The 23,499-nt window shown below is 44.8% G+C and overlaps 1 pseudogene; it reads right to left on the bottom strand.

The window, feature by feature from the left end:
• Positions 1–13,336: 13,336 nt before the first annotated feature.
• On the bottom strand, positions 13,337–17,202 carry LOC132377462 (muscarinic acetylcholine receptor M2-like; annotated as a pseudogene).
• Positions 17,203–23,499: the final 6,297 nt, after the last annotated feature.

The following is a 23,499-nucleotide window of genomic DNA, read 5'->3' as shown; positions in this document are numbered from 1 at the left end:
TTGGGAGGTCTGCCTCTGCGCCGCGGTGCCATAACTCGACCGGCTGCGCCAAGTCCACATGGGCAGGTTTGAGACGGTCCACCGTGAAAACCTCCTCTTTGCCCCCACTGTCCAGAACGAACATGGTCCCGTTGTTCCGGATCACCTTAAACGTTCCCTCGTAGGGCCGCTGTAGCGACGCCCTGTGTCCGCCCCGTCGTACGAAAACGAACTTGCAGGTTTTTGGGTACGCAGGCCGCGTTCTGCCCATGCTGTGAAGTGGGTATGGGGGCCAGGTTACCGAGTCTCTCACGTAGGCTGTCCAGGACTGCTGCTGGTTCTTCCTCTTAACTAGGCTGCGGGGACGACAGGGCGGAGTTGGCTGGTGGTTACGTCACAAAGTTTGGTCCTTTCACCTGAGCCTGCGGGGAAGTCTTGGAGCTGCAAACCGGAGACTACAGTTCTGTAACTAGGGATCTCATCGTCTGCTTGCTGCGCCTCCGCCAGCGCTGCATAGTCCACCCCCGGGACAGTGCCGGGATGTTAGTTCTTGAGAAAAGTTCTGCAAAGACGTTGTCCTTTCCCGAGTCATGCCGGATGTCCGTCGTGTATTAGGAGATCTAGGACAGATGTTGCTGCTAGCGGGACGACCAGGGATCGGACGCTTTCGTGAAATGCAAAGGTAAGCGGCTTGTTGTCCGTGAACGCAGTGAAGGGCCTACCTTCTAAGAAGTACCTGAAATGCCGGATTGCCAGGTATATCGCCAACAGCTCCCGGCCGAACGCACTGTATTTGATTTTGAGTGATCGTAGGTATTTGCTGAAGAACACCAGGGGTTGACAGCGACCCTCGATGAGTTGTTCCAGCACTCCACCGACTGCTCTGTTGGATGCGTCCACTGTGAGGGCGGTAGGGACGTCCGTTCTGGGGTGTACTAGCATCGCGGCGTTTGCAAAGTCTTCTTTGGTTTTAAAGAAAGCGGCTGCGGCCTCTTCGACCCAGGTAATGTACTTGCCCTTACACGACATCAGAGCGAACAGGGGGCGCATGATTCGGGCTGCTGAGGGGAGAAAGAGGTGGTAAAAATTCACCATACCACGAATTCCAGCAGGCCTTCGGTCTTGTCCAGTCGGTGGAAGTGGCGGACCACGTCTACCTTGGCAGCAGAGAGGTTGCCGCATCTTTTGTAATCCTGTGGCCCAGGAAGTCGATGGTGTGGAGGTCAAACTGACATTTTGTCGGGTTGATTGTTAGGCCGTATTCACTCAGTCGGGCGTAGAGTTGATGGAGGTGGGACAGATGCTCCTGACGACTGCTGCTGGCTATGAGAATGTCGTCCAAATAGATGAATGCGAAGTCCAGGTCCCGTCCCACCGCGACCATTAACCGCTGAAACATCTTTAGGCCGAATGGCATGCGGAAGAACTCCAAAAGGCCGAACTGCGTGATGAGTGCCGTTTTGGGAATATCGTCCGGATGCATCGGGATTTGATGATATTCCCCAATGAGGTCTACCTTGGAGAAAATTCGTGCGCCGTGCAGGTTTGCTGCGTAGTCCTGAATGTGCGGCACAGGGTAGTGGTCCGGTGTTGTAGCCTCGTTCAGCCTGCGGTGGTCGCCGCAAGGTCTCCAACACCCCGCTGCTTTGGGCACAATGTGCAGGGGGAAGGTCCAATGGGCTGTCGGACCGCCGGATGATCCCCAATTCCTCCATCCTCTTGAACTCCTCCTTCGCCTGTCGGAGCTTGTCCGGTGGAATCCTTCGAGCACGGGCGTGGAGGCGTGATCCCCGGGTCGTGATGTGGTGCTGTACTCCGTGTCTGGGTATTGCTGCCGTGAACTGTGTTGCCAGAACCGAAGTGAAGCCCGCCAGGAGTCTGGTGAAGTCGTTGTCGGGCAGTTGAAGTGTGGGGCCGGCAACTGGGTTTTTACCCAGGGAGAATGTTTGAAATTTCTTGGCGTGGACTAGTCTCCTCCCTTGCAGGTCAACCAGCAGGCCGTGAGCCCGCAGAAAATCCACCCCCAGGAGTGGTTGGGCTTCGGCGGCCAGTGTGAAGTCCCACATGAACCGATTGGAGCCGATCTGTAGCCGCACCGTACGGGTGCCGTAGGTCCTTACTGTGCTGCCGTTCGCGGCCCTCGGAGTGGGTCCTGGTTCTCTGTTGCGTGTGTCGTAACTCGTAGGCGGTAAGACGCTGATCTCGGCTCCGGTGTCGACCAAAAGGCGGCGTCCCGACTGCTTGTCCCAGGGATACAGAAGGGTATCCTCATGGCCAGCCGCCGTAGCCAACAGTGGCGTTTCCAGGGAATTTGCAGGACGGGCTACAGCGGCGGGCTTCTGTGCCCCACCGCTGGTGGTAGAAGCACCATTGTTCGTTGGCCTCCTCACTCCTGCCTCTGGGTTTAGTGGGCTCTGCTGCCGGTTCCGGTCTGGTCTGCTGCTGTGAGCGAGGCCTGGTGATCTGTGCGACGGACTCTTCTCTCTCCTTCTTGGCTTTCCACAGCACATCTGCCTGGTCCGCAACCTTCCGGGGCCGCTGAAATCCGCGTCGGACAGCAGTAGGCGTATGTCCTAGGGCAGCAGCTCTGGGAACGCCTGCTCTAACATGAGGCAGGGCTTATGTCCTCAGGCCAGGGCCAGCATCTCGTTCATTATCGCCGACGGTGGCCTGTCTCCCAAACCATCCAGGTTCAGCTAGCGGGCAGCTCGCACGCGCCATGAGAGTCCAAAAGTCTTTATGAGCAGGGCTTTGAATGCTTTGTATTTGCCGTCCCCCGGGGGCGCCTTTATGAACTTCTCAACCTGGGCGGCTGTCTCCATTTGGGCTTCTGCTTGCTGGAACCATAGGTGAGGTCACAGCGCACAGAAGTTCGGCAGTTTTAACGAAACTGCATGAACAGATGCGGCGTTGCTCAGTATCGGTCCAAATATAGTTTGGGCCGTCGGCGTCACCAATTGTAGCGGTGTGTTTCACAACACTCAAATAACGACACGAAGTCGGTGAGTTGCAATTGTAAAAGAGATTTATTCAAACTTCGCGGTCTTGCTTTTAAGCTTTTATGTTTCCGCCCTCCCCGCGGGAATACTGCAGGGGACGCATATTCACAGTCCCGTCCCGCGCGTGGGCATTTCCCCTTGCCGGTGAAGTGGGTCACCACAACCCGTTGGAATTGAATTCTCCTTCATATTTTGACCACTGTTGCCTCAGGGTACCTTAACCTGAAACTCTCTTCTCACCTTCAGATCATTGCACAACACCCAATCCAGCACAGCCGATCCCGTAGTGGGCTCGACAAAAAGCTGTTCTAACAATCCATCCCTTAGACATTCCAAAAATTTTCTCTTTTGAGATCCAGTAGTGGCTTGTTCTTCCAAATCCAATATCATGTTAAAATCTTCAAAGATTATCATGACATTGCCCTTCTGACACGCCTTTTCTATCTCCTGCTGCAATTTGTAATCGACATCCCGGCTGATGTACGGAGGTCTGAATACAACTGCCATTACGGTCCGTTTACACTTGCCATTTCTTAAGTCAACCCATAGGGACTCTACACTTCCCAATACTATGTCATTCCCTTCTAATGATTTAATATCTGCAAGCTAGATAGGTGGGTGACTGTCAGGGAAGGGATGGGAATGGCTCAGATGGAAGCGAGCACCCCTGTGGCCAACTCCTCAGTAATCGATATCTCGTTTGGGATGCTGTTGAGGGGGACCCAACCCCCGCCTACTAACCTATCTTTCCGACACCCCGCCTATCCTTGGACGTTCAGCTCTCAATTGGAGCCATCCTTTAGCCAAGTTTCGAAGATGGCCACAACGTCATACTTGCCAATCTGCAGTTGAATTTCAGGATCGTTAATTTTATTTCTTAAGCTTTGTGCATTTAAGGACAACACTCTCAGTCGAGTATTTACTGTTTTAACTGCACCACGCCTCTATTACCCTGTAACTCATCCCACTGGCTGTGAACATGCCTCATCTCCTGCCTTTCATTTCTATCATCTCTGTTGCACGCTATCTCTGATTTATTTCTGTTTTCCACTTCCTCAGTCCTATCACGCTGGGTCCCCTCTCCCAGTGAAATTAGTATAAACCTTCCCTAACAGCCCTACTAAAGCTACCTGCTAGAAATTTGGACCGCTTTGGGTTCAGCTGTAATCCATCCTTTTTGTACAGGCCTTATCTCCCCCGAAGATGCTCCAGTGATGCAGGAACACGAAACCCTGTCCACTACACCAGTCTGTCAGTCACGCAATAATATGCCTGATCACTCTATTCTTGCGTTTGTAAGCATGCTGCATAGGCAGCAATCCGGAGATTACTACCCCGGAAGTCTTGCTATTCAGTTTCCTACTGAACTTCTGAATACTCTCTTCAGGATCTCCTCCCTCTTTGTACGTCTGCCATTGGTACCGACGTGTACCAAGACTTCTGGCTGTTCAACCTCTCCCTTCAGAATACTCTGGACCCGATCAGAGACATCCCGTACCCTTGCACCTGGGAGGCAACGAACCATGTGGCTATATCTATCAGGCTGACACAACATCCTGTCTGTTTCCCTCACTTTGGGACCCCCTCATTCCTCATCTTCCTCTTTCCCTTATGCTCCATGGAACTAGAATCAGTGCCAGAAACTGGTTTGCTGTGGTCATCCTCTGTCAGTTCTCCCCCATCAACAGCATCCAAAACGAGATAACGATTACCGAAGGGGGATGACCACAGGGGTGTTCTCTACTATCTGAGCGCTTCCCATCCCCTCCCTGACAGTGACCCACTTATCTAACTCCTGCAGCTTCGGGGTGACTAACTCCTTGTAGCTCCTATCTATCTCCGGCTCACATTCCATTATTAACTATAGGTCAATATTCCTAACACTTTCTTTCAGAAGCTGGACCTCGGTGCATTTGGCGCAGATATGACCATCTGTGAGACTGGAATATTCCCGGGACTCCCATATCTTACACCTAGAGCAAAGTACTATACCTATAGGCATGCTATGGTGCATGTTCATATGTTCAGTAAACATGTTCACAGCTTAATCGCCTGGAGGAAGGTATGGGATGTGAGATGCTCAAAGTGTTCGCAGATAACAGGTTGGAAACTGCTCACAAGATAACAAAAGTGATCTGACCAATGTGTTATAAATCTACAGTGTCACATCATTGCTCTTTTATGCTAGCATTACAGATCTCATTCTTAATCAAATCAATCTGCAAGCAAACCTTTCGCGACTCCTGCTCAAGGACTCCCAAATACCTAAACACCTCTGATTTTTGAATTTTCTCCCATTTTTTTCTGCACTCCTATTCCTTCTACCAATTCTAGATGACCGTACACTTGAATACACTGCATTTCATCTGCTACTTCGTTGCCTTTTCTCCAAACCTATCGAAGTCCTTCTGCGGAATCCCACTTTGCTCTAAACTACCTTTTCTGTACCTATCGTTGTATCAACTGCAAGGTTCGTCACCAAGGTGTCAATTCCGTTACCGATATCATTCATAATTAACATGAAAAGATGCGGTCTCAATACCGACCCCCTATGGAACACCCTTAGCTACTGAGAGCAAAACAGAATTGTCCACATTATTCTGACTCTTTCGCCCTTGTCAGTCTTCGGTCCATACAAGTATCGTTCCTGTAATTCCATGAGATGTGATGTTGTTAAGAAGCTTCACGTGCATCAGCTTAGAAACATAGACAACCTGCAACACAATACAGTTCCTTCGGCCCACAGAGCTGTGCCGAACATGTCGTTACACGAGAACTACTTAGGCTTATCTATAGTTCTCTATAGTTCTAAGGTCCATGTACCTATCCAGGAGTCTCTTAAAATACCCTATCGTTTCTGCCTCAACTACCGCCGCCGGCAGCCCATTCTATACACTCACTACTCTCTACGTAAAATAGAACCTTACCTCTGATAGCTCCTCTGTAACTACTTCCAAGCAACTTAAACCTTTGGTCTCTCGTGTTAGCCATTTCAGCCCTGGGAAAAAGCCTCTGTCCACAAGATCAATACCTCTCATCATCTTATACACCTCTATCAAGTCACCTCTCATCCTCCGTCACTCCAAGGCGAAAAGGCCGATTTCACTCAACTTATCCTCATAAGGCATACTCCCCAATCCAGGCAACATTCTTTTTATTTTCCATTTGCACCCGTTCTGTGGTTTCGACACCCTTCCAGTTGTGAGGCAACCGGAATTTAGCAAATTACTCCAAGTGGGGTCTGACCAGGGTCCTATCTGGCTGCAACATTACCTCCCGGCTCCTAAACTCAATTTCACGATTGCTGAAGGCCAATGCACAGTATACCTTCTTAACCACAGAGTCAACCTCAGAGGCAGCTTTTGAGTGTCCTATGGAGTTGGGCCCCAAGATCCCTCTGATCCTCCAAACTGCCAATAGTCTTACGATTAATGCTATATTATGCCATCATATTTGACCTAACAAAATGAACCACCTCACACTTATCTCGGTTGAACTTCATCTGTCTTTCCACAGTCCAGTTTTGCATGCTATCAATGCGGTAATCTCTGAGAACCCTCCACAATACCCACAACATCCCCAACCTTTGTGTCATCAGCAAAATTGCTAAACCATACCTCCCATTTCTCATCCAGGTCGTTTATAAAATTCACGAAGAGTAGGGGTCCCAGAACATATCCCTGAGGCACACCACTGGTCACCAACCTCCATGCAGATTATGACCCGTCTACAGCCACTCTTTGACTTCTGTGGGCAAGCAAGTTCTGGATGCACAAAGCAATGACCCCTTCGATCCTATGCCTCCTTATTTTCCCAGTAAGCCTTGAATAGGGTAACTTGTTAAATACCATCTGAGAATCCAAGCAAACAGCATCCACTGCCTCTGCTTTATCTATCTTGCCTGTTATTTCCTTGAAGCATTCCCAGACATTTGTTAAACACGATTTCCTCTAAAGGAATTCTGCTGACCTTCTCCCACTTCTTCATGTGTTTCCAATTACACCACCCAAAAAACTCACAGTTAATAGACTCAAACATATTCCTGACCACTGAGGTCAGACAAACTGTCCTGTAATTTCGCTGGAATTCATTTCTTTTCAAAAGTGTGGCTTCCTCAGAATTTCTTTGTTTATGATAGTCTGCTTGAAGATGAAGAAAAATATAATTTCAGACCTCTTGTATCACGTAAGAATTCGAAGAAGCAACAAATTAATTTTGATTGAATATAATGTGTTTAACTGCATAATGGTGCTGAGGCTTTGCAATAGTTCAACGAAGTTAAAATATTAAGTTAATGATTTTCATTTGTACTCAATGGCTGAGGATACTCGCTTAAGTGTCAAACAATAATTCGCCAGCATTGATGGATAGTTGCCCTGGTATCTTGTCTCCATGACCGCAATGTCCTGACAAAACCTTTCACCATGTTCGGCACTAACAGCACCACGATTAGTAGGGAAAAAGTCTAAATGTGAATGCAGAAAATGAATTTCTAGTGGCATGTTGCATTTCATGGTTTTATATGCTTGATGCAAGCTTTCAACCAGCTGCATGTAGTTTGGTGCTCTGCAGCTGCCGAAAAAAGTTTCAACAACTTCCGAAAAATGCCTTCTATGTGGTTTTCTCCGGTCCCACTAGAAATTCTTCAAATAACCTGTCATTGATGACTTATTTGATTTGTGGACCAACAAAAATTCTTTCGTTAATCTTGCTATCAGTTATTCTGGGTTGCATCTGTCTTAAATACCAAAATCCTTCATAGAAAATTTTGAGACCGGTGATAGCAAATTCCATTCTCACTGTCCTGAACACAATAATTATTAGTAAAACCAGTCCCGCCGTGTTACAGCCGCTCTGCCTAAGTATGCCCAAGCATGCCTGGACAAGATAGGAAACCTTCCAGCTTACATTGTAGGCAACATTTCAATTCATTTCAATTATGAATTGAAATAATCAACATAAACGATTGCAAAAAAAAATGGTGCATGATATGAAACATTCACGGTGATTTTCATGATCTGTGGCACAAAGTTCATAAGATGCATCTGAAGGTATCCAGGAAGCAAAATCTTTGTTATCCAGTGTTTTCTTTCTTCTGCCTCCCTCTCTTCTTAAAAGGTGGAGTGACATTTGCAACTTTCTAATCCACCAGAACCGTTGTTTAATCGGGTGATTCGTGACAGATAATTACTCATTACTTTAAAACAAAACTAATGGGGAACTTCTTCATTCAGCGGTGGGGAGAGCATGTAGCAAGCTGCCAGGGCAATTTAGTGGGACGATTTCAGTCTTTAAGATAAGGTTGCTTCGGTGCACAGATGAGAAAAATATGGAGGGCTATGGTCCAGGTGGAATTCGGCAGATTAATGCACCAGCACGGAACACTAGCACGGGCTAGTGTTCTATGACTCTAATGCCGTCACAATATCTTCAGCTACCTCTTTCTGAAACCTAGGGTGTATAGATCCAAGTATTGGTGCACACGCTGAGAATTTGCAACATTAACCACATTGCTGTTGGATAAGTACGGGAACTCAAATACGTGTCCTGATAAAAATAATTTTGTGTTTGCCATTTCAGAGAATGGGCTACATAGGGCATCCGAAATAATATGAAATTAGCTGATACAGAAAACAACAAAATAATTGATCTTCTGCGTTTTTACATCTCGGCATCCCTCTGATTGTCGCTACTGTTCCGAAGCCTTCTGCGGACTCTATTTGCCACAACGATATCTCTTACGGTTAACCCGTTAAACACTAGAATAAAGCCTATTGGTAGCAATGGTGTTAAAATACTGTCTAGTAATTCGTATCCTCTCCACGCGGGTGAAGTAGCATATTCATGTGTGAAGGCGCAAAGCCACGGCACGTTGTCAATAATGTCGTAAAATTCAAAGGCAAAGTAAAACGGGACATTTCTCTCGCAACCCGCTAAAACCACGGTCACCATAACCACCGTTGCGGTTCTTTCAGTGCAGTATCGTTCCCCGAGCTTTTGACAACATATTGCGACGAAACGATCGAAGGTAAAACTGACCGTAAACCAAACAGAGCAGTCCCGCGTCACCAAATAAAATACAAGTGTCAGAGCGCATACAGGAGTGATGAGCAAGGATCTGGAATAAATGTAGATATTGTTGGTCTGATCCACTAAAGCGAAAACTAGAAATATGGTCAGTAGCTCCCATTCTTCAGATGCTATGCAGTGTAGGGATGGTTTTGAAGTAGAAATCCAGCGTGTGCGGTCCCGGTCGCTGCACTCCGGCTGGAGGACAATAACGGATGTGAGTGTCAGTGGGTTCGTCACCTTCCGACAGGTTAAAGAGAGGCATCGGAGTTCCACGACTCACGTACGGGAAAAATGTCGATAGCCACAGTAAACAACACAATTTGCTTTATTGGAGGTGAAAGAGCTGACGGGATTTTTGGTAGCGATGTCAAAGTGGCATTGAGAAGATGCACTGACATAAAGAAGAACAGACCTGGTGTCGCAAATAGACAGGACCGTCATCTAAATAACCCACCACGTTGTTATCAGGTCGAAGTGTCTGCACTGATAGAGACTCGGACCTAGAAAACCAGAGACAGCACCACTTCAGAAAGCCCAGCGAGGTGAAATTATTTAACTGCGACAATACCAGCACTAACTTGACATGATCATGAGAAGACATGATCAACAAATTACTGTGGTATTCTCTATTCATTCGACCATGAATCTGAGCTGTAAATCTTAACGCAAGATATTGAGTAAGGATACAGTCAAGTTACTGGACACAAAACAGTTTTCCTCTCAATATTTATTGAAGAAGATAAATTAACTGCGTAGTCTTTAAGGTAGATTATTTTTCTGAATCCATTTATTAAAATAATAAAAACTGTATTATTTTATGTTGCATGTGGCATCTCTTCCTGAGGTTTAGTAAATGGAGCTCAAATGTATGTGGGAATTAAAATTCCATATTAGTTGCAGCATGACAAAGGTACGGTCCCTTCACTGCCAACTGAAAACAATAACTATTTTATCTATGTTTGGAACAGGTGGCAGGTTTCAGAGAGAACATCATTCTTGATACACAGATACCTGATACATTTTTTCGTATTGATGTTTAGGTGGATGAATTGTTTCTGAATATTCCTTGCAGTTATCCAAGCCTTTTAGTGTTCATTCCTTCCTCTCCCTCTTTGAGTTGCTTGCCCTTTTTCTCCAGGCCCTCACCTCATTCTTCATCATGAAAGAAGAATGGCTTTAAATCCCCGTCATACTGGGCTGAACTGGTTTCTGCATAAATAAAAGACAAAGCACAGGCACATCAATCCATGTGCCCTAGCCCAAGTCTAGGAATTCTAGAAACAAACAAGCCCCTGAGACATTATATTCACAGCAAGCAGAAAGCAATCAACAGCTTCGAGGCTCCTCAGGACCGAATTTCCTTTTCAAACCTGGACAGCTATTTCAGAATATCCTGATGTGCAATGGTAATAAAAATCTTTCATTCCTTCAGCCAGCTCTACCGATACAAAGGTTCAATCCTTACGTCATTGTGATAAGTGTCTATATAGTGCAGTGATGCATTCCATTTTTTCCGAAGACACTAGCAGAGACAACACTACACGTTCTAGCACAACAGGCTATCTTGAAATACATACATTTTTTGAAAAACCTTGCTTAGTTGAGGCTACGTTGAGACATTCGATTTATTTCTGATTCGTGAACTGGAAATCTAAAAGGTTTGGTTGTGTCTAATGTTTACACTTGGGAAGTGTACAGGGAGTGATGTGCCAAGCCACTAAGCTCTTGGCTTGAATTCAAGGCTTCTGTAGACACCAGTTTCTCCCAGATATGAGGGGGGGGGGGGGAGGGTGGGAGCGTGCATTAGCAGGTATTCTTTTTGTATGCAGAATGAGCAGAGAACACGGAGAGAAGTACAATCTGTTTGATGAGAGAGTAAGTTGCGGGAGACAGTGAGGGAAGTCTCTCAGAAGAAGGGCTTTCATACAGCAATTCTCCGAAACTCAGTAAGAGAACCAGTCTCACTCCAAACTGTCACATTTTCCAGCCAGAATTGGAAGCTCAAACCTGAAGAGGCAATGCACTGACTGTCACCTTCCCAGACGAGAGTCTCCAATGCCAGAGAAGCGAGAATGGAATCTGTGAATAGCTTTGTGCAAGCTTCTTCACTGTGCAGGGTGATCAGACCACAACTCTGCAGATGTCACATTAAAGCTCTAGATGCCAATCTGGCATCCACAAACCCGTTGCTTAATGGGATCCGTCTATGGCATATGAAAAGATGGGAATCTCTGATCTAGTTGTAGCTTGACCAAAAGGAATAAACACCCTCTTTGTGACCAGACAGTGCACGAACCATCAGTGAATTGACACAAATAAATGATGGTGCCTGGAGCTGTCGAGATGGCTGTTTTGTATAATGGTCTGCTGCCGTCTGCAGCTGAACCACCACAACTAACCAAACAGCAGTTATGGGAGTTCAAGGGTGAATGCCTACAACATGGTCTGCAACACAGGGATTCCTGCACACACACAAATGCCACATGGCTACCACTCAAAATTCTGAAAGAGCAAACAACTGTTGAGCTGCCACAAATGTTCGACTGCCCACACCACCCAGGAGGAGCTCTGCAATACACGGCAGAAGAAAAATGGGGAAGGTTTAAGGGGAACATGAGCAGACACTTTTTCACTCAGTGGGTTCTGTGAGTGGGGAGCGAGCCGCCAGCACAAGAGGTACATGAAAGCTCAATTTGAACATTTAAGAGGAGTTTGGATGAGTACATGGATGGTAGAGGTATGGAGTGCTATGGTCCTGGTGCACGTCAATGGGAGTAGGCAGTTTAAATTGTTCGCCCCTCCCCCAGAAGTGTCCGGCTCGGAGCTCGAACCCAGGCTACAAGTTCCAAGTTCCATGTCCGGGACCCTTTGTCCCCATGTCCAGCTCCTAGCCCAGGCCCAGAATCCTAGTCTCGTCCAAGGCCTGTGTCAATATCAAGCGTCATTTATTCCTGTCTTCCCTTGCTTTCTTAGCCCACCTACCCCTGTTCCTAGTCCCTCAGTGGCTGTGCCTTGCATTTGGGTCCGCCATCAACGCCCCCCTTATAACAAGTGTTTAAGTTTCGAAGCAACCGATTAGAACTACAAACCTAAAGGTAATGAAGTGTGAATCCAGTAGAAACACACAGTTATTAGACGGACAAAATGGAATGTTTGATACTGAGAATATTATAAAAATGAACATTACCCCTTGAATGTGCCTATGTTGAATTTTATAATTCAGGCAAATGGTTAATTGCCATTGGTTAATTGGGGCAGCTTCTTATTTAGGACAATAATGAAAAAAAATTGAAAAAAATTGGATTTGTTTGTTTATTTGGAGAACCATGCCACTTAATTGGGGCAGGAATCTGTTGCCAAACAGGCTCTAACTAGTGTCAGTCACAAGCAAGTTATGTGGCCATTACACACTACGCTGTAATTAAAGCAACCGTTTCAAATAGCATCACATGTGTGTTCGTATTCAAAAAGCAGTGATTTTTGTAATTGATCGTAGGCAAATGATAAACAGTAAGACAAAGTGGAACTGTTTTACTCACTGCGGTTTCAAGCATTCATGCTTGCGGATGCCAGAAATGGCTGGGGTAAAATGAAACAATTTCAATACTTCATCTAGTTAGGTACTATGATTAATTTTAAGTTATCAGCAATCATCTTGAATGTTACAATTAAAATGAGGATTTGGAGGTTCCAATCATGGATAGCATTGTTTGAAAGCTGTCTGCTATCTGCACATGGTGTCTCTGACGATTTTGTTTATTTACAGTCAATCAAAAGAACACGTCAGTGTACGCTTAACGAATTCCAGCATAATAATTAGGAACTAACACAGCTTTGTATACTGTAGTGATTTTGGTTGTGTTCTAATTTATTCTGTATTTCCTTTAAACACATCATTTGTTATTTATTTATATGTAAGTTTGTCTTTTTTTATACCTTGTTAACTATTTCCAGGAAACTTCGGCTCATTGGGGCAACCATTTATTCGGGCCAAAATGTACCATTCCCAGTGTGCCACAATTAACTTGACCGCACTATATTTGAAATTTGGGCAGATTCATTTACGATTTCACACAGAAACATTATAATAATCAGCACACTCTTCATTTAAACAGAAATTAGAAATTCATTGGACATAAGTGTGTTTTCACCATATTACAGATAATGTCTATTTGAGCCATAACCTGGCGTAATGAACATTGTAATTACATACATTGATGATAAATATTGTGAAAGTCATCTATTACATGTATAAAATGTTCATGGAGACAAACTTGTTGTTGATTTTATCTTTTTGCAACAATGTTTTTATATTGACAGAAGAGAAGATGTTTGAAGGTTTTCTTGAAGGTAGCATTGTATAGCGCATGGCAGGCTGGGTTGAGAGTACTGTTCATGTAACAGACCCAGTATCCAATAGTCCATACTGTGTTAGGGACGCAGACTCAGTGTCAGTACCATGACACTGTATGGTGTCCAGGTGATGATACTTGTCAACAGAATAGCCAAGATGGTCCTGGTCACCTTATTCTCCCGGGTTACAGCTCCTTTTTTTCTCTCAGCAGGGGTCTTTGTCATTTTAATGATGTTGTGGGCTGCGGCGAGCTCTCTGTCTTTACCATTCTTGATGCTGTTGTCTGACACCATTTCAACTGTGGTCGAACAATAGTCACTCTTTTGGGATTTCGTAATGCTGGAGAGCTTGGAGATGCCGTTGCTAAAATGCCTTTGTGCAGTCGAGACTGTTGTGCTCTGACTAATCGTTCCTTCCTCTTGAATGGAAAGGATGACGCTGAGAGAAGTCGCGTCATCTGAGGCTCCCTTTTCCTCTCCTTGGCCATAGTGATCCGTCATTACTTCACCAGCTGCCTTGCCATTTTGAACTTTGACATTCTGCATCCCATCGGATGCACTTGACATGTTGCTGTTATTCGGTTTCCTTATTTTGCCTCGCTCGAGACTGGGAGAAATGGTGCCTTTGTTTGACTCTGGCTCTTTCTTATCCTCCTTTATCCGATTCTTGTTAGCACGGGATATTTGCAAATACAAAATCGTCATGGTAATAGCCGGTAGATAGAAGGCTGCTATTCCAGTGCCAAAAGCGACAACTGGATTTGAGAAGAACTGTACCTGACACTCACCCTCTTCAACTGTCCGCCCACTTACAATGAACTGCCAGAAGAGAATGGTAGGAGTCCACAGGATAAAGGACAGCACCCAGGCAGCTGCAATCATCATCGGTGCCATTTTGGTGGTTCTCTTCACAGGGTAGCTGAGATGCTTTGTCACACAGAAATATCGGTCAAAGCTGATGATAAGCAGGTTCATGACAGATGTATAACAAGCAACGTAATCTAGAGCCAGCCATAAATAACACTCCACTGGGCCCATGGACCAGTAGCCAATGACGATGTACATGGTGTAAAGGTTCATAGAGAACACACCAATAATCAAATCAGCACAGGGTAAGCTGAAAATAAAATAGTTGTTAATTGTTTGTAACTGTCTGTTTATTTTGATACAAAGCATAACCAGAATGTTTCTGATAATGGTCACCAGACTCAAAGATAATGCTACAATCACAATGAAGATTACTTCAACTGTTTTGTAAGCGCTTCCTCTTTCAATGTTTGTTATGTTGCTCAGATGAATTTGTCTGCGTTGAATTAGCCATCCTTTCCCTCTGAGTTAGCATTGAAGTGGCCTAAACGTAGAAAATAAGAGAAAAAGGAGAAATATTAGCAAACAAGCAATAAAGGATTTCTAATTGTAGTTTCACCAGCAAGAACACAGACCATATGCTGTAAAAAAAACCTTCAAGATTATTGCTGATTTATTTCTAAACAGTAATCACAGAGATCATTTTTGTACGTACAATAAATTATGAATTAATAATTAATTACTAGTGCCTAACTGAATGAAGATGTTGATGCCCGACGTTGCAAACATGTTTTAATTTGATTGGTCCAACTTTATGCACTTACAATTATGGGAAACCTCTGATCCCTTGGTTCCCTTAAGTGCACGTGCTTTAAAATCAAAAATTATATGAACACGAGAAATCCCAGAAATGACGCAAGAAAAACAGATGCACAGGATCATTCCTCTCCTACAGGAGGAACAAACACTCAATCCAATAAACTAGCAGTCAGAGGTAGACATGGAGCAAAGTACCTGCAGGAGAGAAGAATCTGGGATTGAGTTACGTCAAGAGCATGTGTTTCAAAACAGAATGCTAAGGATCCATGTTAATGGTGGTTTAACACTGTTGATCTCCCCTAGTTATGAAACCCATGAGAAGGCTGAACAACGATGGTCTAATTTTCTTGAAACTAATAGTCTAAGAAGGGAAGTTATGACTTGTACAAAAATGTTAGTTAACACCTGAAGCCAAGGGGCACCAATATCCTTGTGGGCAGGTTTGCTGGAGCTGCGGAGGATGCTTTAAACGAATTAGACAGGGCAGTTGGTAAACAATTAAATGCCGTGTTCAGTGAGACTGGGAGGAAGGACAGGCAGGTGATTGGGGAAACTTGCAGCCACTTGGATGAGTTGAAGTATAAAATGGTCGCAAAATCGAAGAGGGGAAGTAATATATGTCTGAAGATGTCCCCTTCTAATTAAATTTGGCCAACTCCTCTCTCATTCCCCAGTCCATCCCCTTTATCTAACTGCCTGTCCTTTCTATACAATCTATTTTTTGACAGTAATCTCCAAACTATGATTCTTCTTCAGCCCCGATTCAGTGATGCCCACAATGTCATAACTGCAAACTCTAATCTCTACTTTATTCCATATACTGTACAGTGTGCTTTCAAATATGACACCTTCAGACATATATTCCAGGGATTACAGTCAGTCTTTGTCATTAGAGCTCCCGCATTATTTCCTGCGGATGAATCACTGCTTAGATAACGCCCAAGAATTTTTGGTGTAGTTTTCTTCATTCGGCCGAATACTTACATCAGAGACAATGGTTATAAATTAAATGTTTGTTCTAGTAGCTGTAACGAAGAAAGTTAGTCAGGGATGCAACCATATCTCAGGAGAACGATACTTTCTATAAAGCACGGCCGTTTTGACGAAATCAGCTCAAAGTGTCTGCCCGAGCTGTGGATTCGGGAGTAACAGAATTCATACATTCTCACTGAAATGGATTGTTTTCTCATCGGGCTGATACAGGAAATCTACTGTTCTTTTATTTCAGCTTTTGGAATTCCCAGTAGGCCGCAGTGTCACCTGCCGTTGGTGAGAATTGAATTTTAATTATAATATTGTGATCGCTTCTGTCGCTGGTTTCCACTGTCACCTGTCCAGTCCCGGTGTTCTGCATTTCAGGAATGGAATGGAAACACCGGGAATGTGTATTCTGGGATCCGGATCGAAAACAAACTGCTGCAGGAATTTCGCGAATCGGCCAACATATGTGGAATTGAACGGGTTGGACAGCGTTCTTCCAGCTGTTGGTGTTCAATAATTTGATGTTCGGGTTTCTGTGCTTTGGTCTTGTAGCAGCTGCCCTGTATTTGGGAATACTGGGTTTGCACAGCCCGCTGAGACTAAACGAATTGATGGTCTGCAGTTGTACTTGAGCGGTTGTATGAGTTAGGTGCAACAACAAAACAATCTTTTGGTAGTAACAATTTAGCAAATGTGAGGAGTTCTTTTTCTCAAATTGCTGTTCCCTCTCTCTCATCCAACGAACTTGGTTGCGATTGTGATCCTGTCCCGGGGAAAGTGCGTTCTCTCCAAATGTGTCACTCGCTACCTGGTGGGAATGGCAGTTGCCGATCTCCTGGTCGTTATCTCGGATCCGCTGCTGGGGTGGACTGCATGGTTTTATTTTCCCCGACTATTCTTTTTCATCACTCCTGTGTGCAGTCTCGGTGGATGGCTGGTATTTGCGAGCACTGCGACCTCTGTCTGGCTGACTGTCGCTTTCATTGTCGATCGATTTTAATGACTATTTGCTACGAGAAGCTGAAAGCAAAATATTGCACCGAGAGAACGGCGGCTGTGGTTAGCGGGACAGTGAGTGTGCTGGCCTGTTTGGGGAGTGTCCCATGGGGCTTTATATACGAGTCTATGGTACAAATTGATAGTGTTCCCTGGTATTGTGCTCTTACATCGAGTTTCGAAAACTATCCCGCATCGTCTGCATTTGAATTGTTTTACAGCATTTTAACCCCTTGTGCCCCATTCTTTCTGATTTTGCTGTTCAATATACTGACTGTCAGGCGGAATCTAGCGGCCAGTCGAGCCCGTAAAGGGTTCCGGGGACAAAAGAGTAGAGAGTCTGACAGGGACCGGGAGATGGAGAAACATCGCAAATCCATCATTCTGCTCTTTAGCATATCCGGTAGCTTCATCTTGTTGTGGGTATCACAAGTGGTATTTTACATCTATCAACGACTTTCAATGAGTATTGTTTATTCTGTCCCGGATCCCTGTTACATTGCAGAAGAGATTTCAGCGATGCTGCAGGTTCTCAGTTCCTGCACCAACACTTGTATTTACGGACTGACTCAGAGCAAATTCAGAGAGGAACTGAAGAATGTGGTGAAATACCCTTTGAATCGGATTTTTATGAAGAGAGTTAGAAGACAAAAAATGTGATGTACAGAGATCCAAAGCAAACATGAGAAAATCTCTTAGATCCTCGAAATCCAAAAACAACATGCACAAACTCGGAGTCCTGATGAATGGTGCCCGCCTCTGCTTATGCTTTCCCATAGAATTTTCCTTTGCATAAAATCTCCGTCTCTTATTAAATTGAAAATTCAGGCGAGCCTGTTACCCCTGCTTCTCGGTTTTGACAACACTGCCTGATTTCCGAGTATAATATCGTCTGCATGAAACGCTCCTGCTCCTGTCGTGACCCGTCATTACGTACACGCTCTTTTTCTCCTCCTTCTCTACCTGCAGGTTCTCATTCCCTCTGCCACCTTCAACTGCCTTCCTGCTAGAGAACGTTAACTGAGCTTTAGAACACAAAACACCGTACGGTAAGAATACAGATATTTCTACAGCCGCTGCCAGAGCGGGAGTGTGCACGGCTTCACAACATCTATCACAATACCGCAAAGGCACATACCTTTATGACTGCTGTCAGCAATGTGGTGATTGAGCGCCGGGAGGGAGTGCAACAGAGAACCGAAGAGAGGGACAGCAGGCGAGTAAGAGAGAGACAGGTAGAGCGAATTATATCAGGAAGTTGGCGTGGCGATATTCTCAGGCGTGTGGATAACAAGGAGGAGGAGACATAGGTCAAAGAGCAATAAGGTGGTTAAATCCTTAGGGGATTTAGTCAATGAGGCGACCGACACGCATGCAGGCAAACATGCAGTAACAAATTGTCATCATGGTCAGCACACAAATAGTGAGCTGGGGGGTAGGGTCAGTCTCTAAAACAATCCCTCTTCCCACTGTCAATCTTCCGGGACCCAAACCACGGTCTCTCGCTCCCACAGGTCTCTCCCCCTAACACCCTCCCCTCTGAATCGCTCTGCGCACAGACTTTCTTCGCTCCAACTCTCCCTTTCTCTTAGTTTTACTCTATTTTCTCTCTCCGGTCTCACTGGCTGCTCAGCATCTCTCTCCCAGTCTCTCTCGCTCTCCCAAATCCGTTTCGCTCACCCCGGTCTCGCTTTCTCTCCCCCGTGTCTCTCGCTGTCCCCAGTATTTTTCGCCCATTCCCACTTAACATAATCTGGTTCTCCCCATCTCTCTCTCTCCCTTGTCACCTCTCTTCCAGCTTCATTCCCCGTCTTCCTCACGTCTCTTTCCCCGATTCTCATTCTCCCAGCCGCTCTCTCCACCATCGCTCTCTCCCCGTCTTTCTCATCCCATTATCCCACTCTTCCATTCTCTCCACCTCGATCTCTCAATGTCTGCCATTCATACTCCCCTACTCTCGCTCTCCCGCAGTCTCTCGCCGTCTTTCTTTTATCCTCCCCAAAGTCTTCACGGGTACTGCTGAGCATTAAAACAATTGCCAGTGATTCTTCATTGTTACCTTTTCATAAATACTCTTGCTGTACCAGAATTTAGAAATGGTGAGGACAGGAAATTCATTTCCAGTTGCAGCCACTGACTTTTACTTACAGCCAATAAACAAGATTGACTGCTAACGTCACAGAGTCCTCCCTGGCGGTTATTCTTCTCCAGCGATTTTTTTTCAGGTAGCCTGGCCAAGGCTGTGTCTTCAAATTGTCCCACCCGTCCTAAATGAACTGCATTAAGCTCAGAGCTATTATCACAACGACGTTTCTATGAGGCCTACATGATTCCTATGGAGTTATATATGTGTGTTTACTTTTCTGATGGCCCAGTCCAATTGGGAGCGAGACAGGAGGCAATTGTCAGTCCTGTGAGTGCGACTACGAATGGAACGTTCGAGGGCTTTCTGCTTTTGTTCTGCTGCCAGTTGAATTGGGACTCAGAACGGAGGCTACTCCCGGGACCTTGAGGGTGATTAAGACTAAATCTGCTTTTAGGTTCTTGCAGCGTTTTCCTGCGGACAATTAGAAAGGAAAAATAAAAATGCAGCAGGGACACACGGAGAAGTCATTGTGTAATTGGGCCCGTGTTGTTCATTCATTCCTGCCCACTGATCTCCCTCCCGACACTTATCATTGTAAACAAAACAAGTGCTACAGCTAGCCCTACCATTTAGGGTCCCAAACAGTCCTTTCAGATCTGGCGACACGGGAGATACGGTGCTCCCGATGTGGCCTCATGTAAAACGGCGAGACCAGTTCGCCGAGCACCGACGCTCTATCCGCCAGAACCAGCGGGATCACCCAAATGAATTCTACTTCTCATTCTTAATCTGATATGTCTATACATGGTCTCCTCAACTTCCGCGACCTGGTCTCACTTAGGCTGGACGAACAATACCTTATTTTTTGTTTTTGGTAGCCACAGAGCTGAGTGTTGATTTTTCAAACTCCCTCTTCTCCATTTCCCATGTCCTTGCCCCTCTCTTATGTTATCTACTTGACCGCCCATCCCCTCCCTCTGGCGCTCACCCATCTTTTTTTTTCTCTTTTCCATGGTCCCTTTCACCACTCAAATACCAGCTCTTTGCTTCATCCGGGTTTCACCTACCGCCTGTCGTCTCACTCTCCCCTCTCCGCACCTTTCAAATCTACTCAACGTTTCTTCTCCAGTCTTGCCGAAGGGTTTTAATCGAAAAGTCGACTAATTTTATGTTCCATAGATGCTGCGTGATCTGCTGAGTTTCTCCAGTACTTTGTGTGTGTGTTCCTCGGATTCCCAGCATCTGCAGATGTTCTCTAGCTAGAATGGAGAGGCTTCATCGAGAACAAGCTTTGTCGAGCAAATATCTGTTCAGTTTATTCTTCATTCTTCCTCTGTTAGTGCGGATGGACCCGGTGCAGATTTGTTTCCTTTTTATGAGATGTTGATATTCCGTGATATTCTCCCGGATAATGGCATCTTCAGCAGTTGCACCGAGCGGCATTTCTTCATGGAAATCAATAAGGAACTGGAAGAGCAGCTCGATGATCGGGGACACTAAGGAAGTGAAAGATAAGGGCTGCAAGGAGATGATCACCACAAAGATCTAGGAGGCATACACCTGAGTGAGTGTCAGGAGCTGGTAGGAAATGAGCAGCCAGTGTAGATTACATCCGTGATCCAACTCAATAATCAGTATACCACTTCGGAGACTGTGGGGAGGGACGAGCTACCAGTGTAGCCACAGCGATCGGGTGTCTGTCTCTGAATCTGACACGATTGTTCTGATGGGAAGGGGATGGGGGTGGGAGAGAAGGGGGCTGCAGTTGTGATCGGGAATTTCGTTGTGAGAGAAGTAGACATGAGATTCAGTGGATACATTCGAACCACTGAGATAATATGCTCGCTTAGAGGTATCAGGGTTACAGGTAAATATGACAGGGGTACGGGTAACTGACTGATCGGTCGGAGGATAGGGCAGCAGGTAGGCAAGCAGAAGGAATGTTTAATGAGACTGTCAGGAAGGACAGACAGGTGACAGGGAGAAGCCACACGGGTGGAACAAGATCGAAAAGGGTGATTAATACATGAGTGAATGTGTTATAATGGAATGCAAGCAATATATGAAATTCTCTCTCTCAGTCTGTCTCTCTCCCTCTATCTGTCTGTTGAAGACTGTCGTTTTTTTTTTCCTGTTTCCCACTTCATGAGCCTTCGTTTTACTAGTTATGTATTACCCTATCAGACTCTGTACCATCTTATCTCTTGGAAACGTTGTACTTGATACAACACTTAGAAACAGGACAACATGTCTATATGGAATAAATAATGATTTCCGTATCTAGCATCGGGAAAGTGCGTCTATGGACAGGTACAGTCTATAAACGTACTCATGCTGAGTTGTAGAACATCACTGTGCAATGGTCTTTGCTGTACTAACGCAAAACATTCCCACTTTATAGGCTGAAAAAAAGTTTAACAAAGATCGATATTTTTTGTTACATGTCTTGTCATACGTCAAAGAGGAATCAAATTTAACTCTTTCCTCACACCAGTGCAAAATTCATTGTATTAGAACGAAGGGATAGCGCATGCGCTTGCGAGGTAGGTAAGGATGCGTTGATTGATTTATAGATTAGGGAGCGGGGCGTAAATTCATAAGTTCTTCATCTAATAACAGATAAAATATTTTACCACTTTTTGCAGTCCCCTTTCCAGCTTTCATGCACACATAACCTATTTCTCGTGCACCATCTGTATTTAATGAATACTCCATTACCCAAGCAGGCATATACACCCTGACCTACCTTCTCCGTGTTACCTATTTACACGCAACCTGTCACATATCCAATCTCAGTTCCTCTACTTTACTCACAAATAAACCTTAACATCCTGCCAGAAGACCTGTCCAGGACCTATCATACAGGTATGGTAGCAAAGGAGATTCGGAATGTCATCAGAAAAAATTGGCAAACTACTCAGAGCTCTGGAGTGTGCTGATTGACTGCATTACGGTCTGGTGTGGGAACAGCAATGGCAGTGAGCGAAAAATCCGACGGGGCGCAGGGGATGATTCGGTCGAGTATATCTCGGCTGGATCCCTCTCAACATTTGACTACACCTCCTAAAACATTGCCGTGGGATAGCAGCGTCTATCATTGGGGATTCTCACCACCCAGGTCGCGCTCTTTCCTCGCTGCTGCCATCAGGTAGATGAAACAAGAGCCTCTGGACTCGCACCACCAGGCTCAAGAGCACGAGGTACCGGTTAACCAGCAGGTTCTTGAACAAAATGGGATAACGTCACTCAATTAAATACAAATTTTTTATTTCATTCTTGGTGTTTATTGAGATTTATTTATATCTGCATTTGCACAGTTTGATGTCCATTGATCCTGTTTACCTTTACTGTTCCATAGGTTAGTCAAGTGTGCCCATAAGAAAAAAAAAATATCACGGTTGCATGTGGTGACATGTGTGTACTCTGATTAAAGATTTTTTCTGTGAATAATTGAACTTTGTACTTTTGAGGCTGAGAGAGTGGAACGGCCCCAGAGCAACAGCTTTTTCGCTATGAAATACTCCCTTCTCAAGTTACGCCATGTTGGAAACGACGGACAATCAGCACTGCCAAATAAATAAATAAACAAGCAAACAAAACAACAACAACAACAACAACAAATAAATAAATAAATAAATAGATAAATAAACAAATAAATAAATAAATAGATAAATAAATATCCGTTAAATATAAAACAATAGACAATTCCGCTAGGACAAAACTCGCTGATATACTTTCAGAAATTTACTTTGCACGATTTTCACAATCATTTCAACTATACGTCAATTTTCCAGTTATAATACAGCATATTCCTTACAAATTCTCATCACAGCTATTTCAAAGAAAGAGATTTTCAGTTTGTCGCCAATGGGCATATGTAAATACAACGATAGGTTCATAAATATATAGAGAGTTCGATTGAGAAGGACTACATTAACGAGACAGATAATTTGATTTTTCTGGGCAGTGAGGAGAAACTGAGGTTATTTCCCTCCTTCCAAGGGATCCAGCACTACAATGAACAGGTCTAGAGGAACATCACATCCCACGCGCTGCATTCTAACGTGCCACTGAACATATCTCACTTCTTCTATAGATCCCTCAATTCTGCAATTTTATTATCACTTCACATTCATTCCCATGATCTCTCAGACAGAGAGTATCATTGCTTATTCAGGAACATCTTCATGTATTCTGGTAAATTCATTGCTTTCCAATTTCATGCTGGACAGCAAAATCAGTGTGCATTGCCATAAAATCATATCAACATCCCTCTATACAAAAATACTCTTCCGCACAATCACACTATTAGTGGTGATTTGCTGCAATCAGATATCAGATAATACTAATTGCAGAATCAATGTCTAAAATATGTAATCATTAATGACATTTATAGTGCCCTGAACA

The sequence above is a fragment of the Hypanus sabinus genome, chromosome 18 (genome assembly GCF_030144855.1).
Source record: "Hypanus sabinus isolate sHypSab1 chromosome 18, sHypSab1.hap1, whole genome shotgun sequence".
In the NCBI taxonomy this organism is placed as follows: domain Eukaryota; kingdom Metazoa; phylum Chordata; class Chondrichthyes; order Myliobatiformes; family Dasyatidae; genus Hypanus; species Hypanus sabinus.
This window is presented reverse-complemented; position numbering and strand designations above follow the sequence as displayed.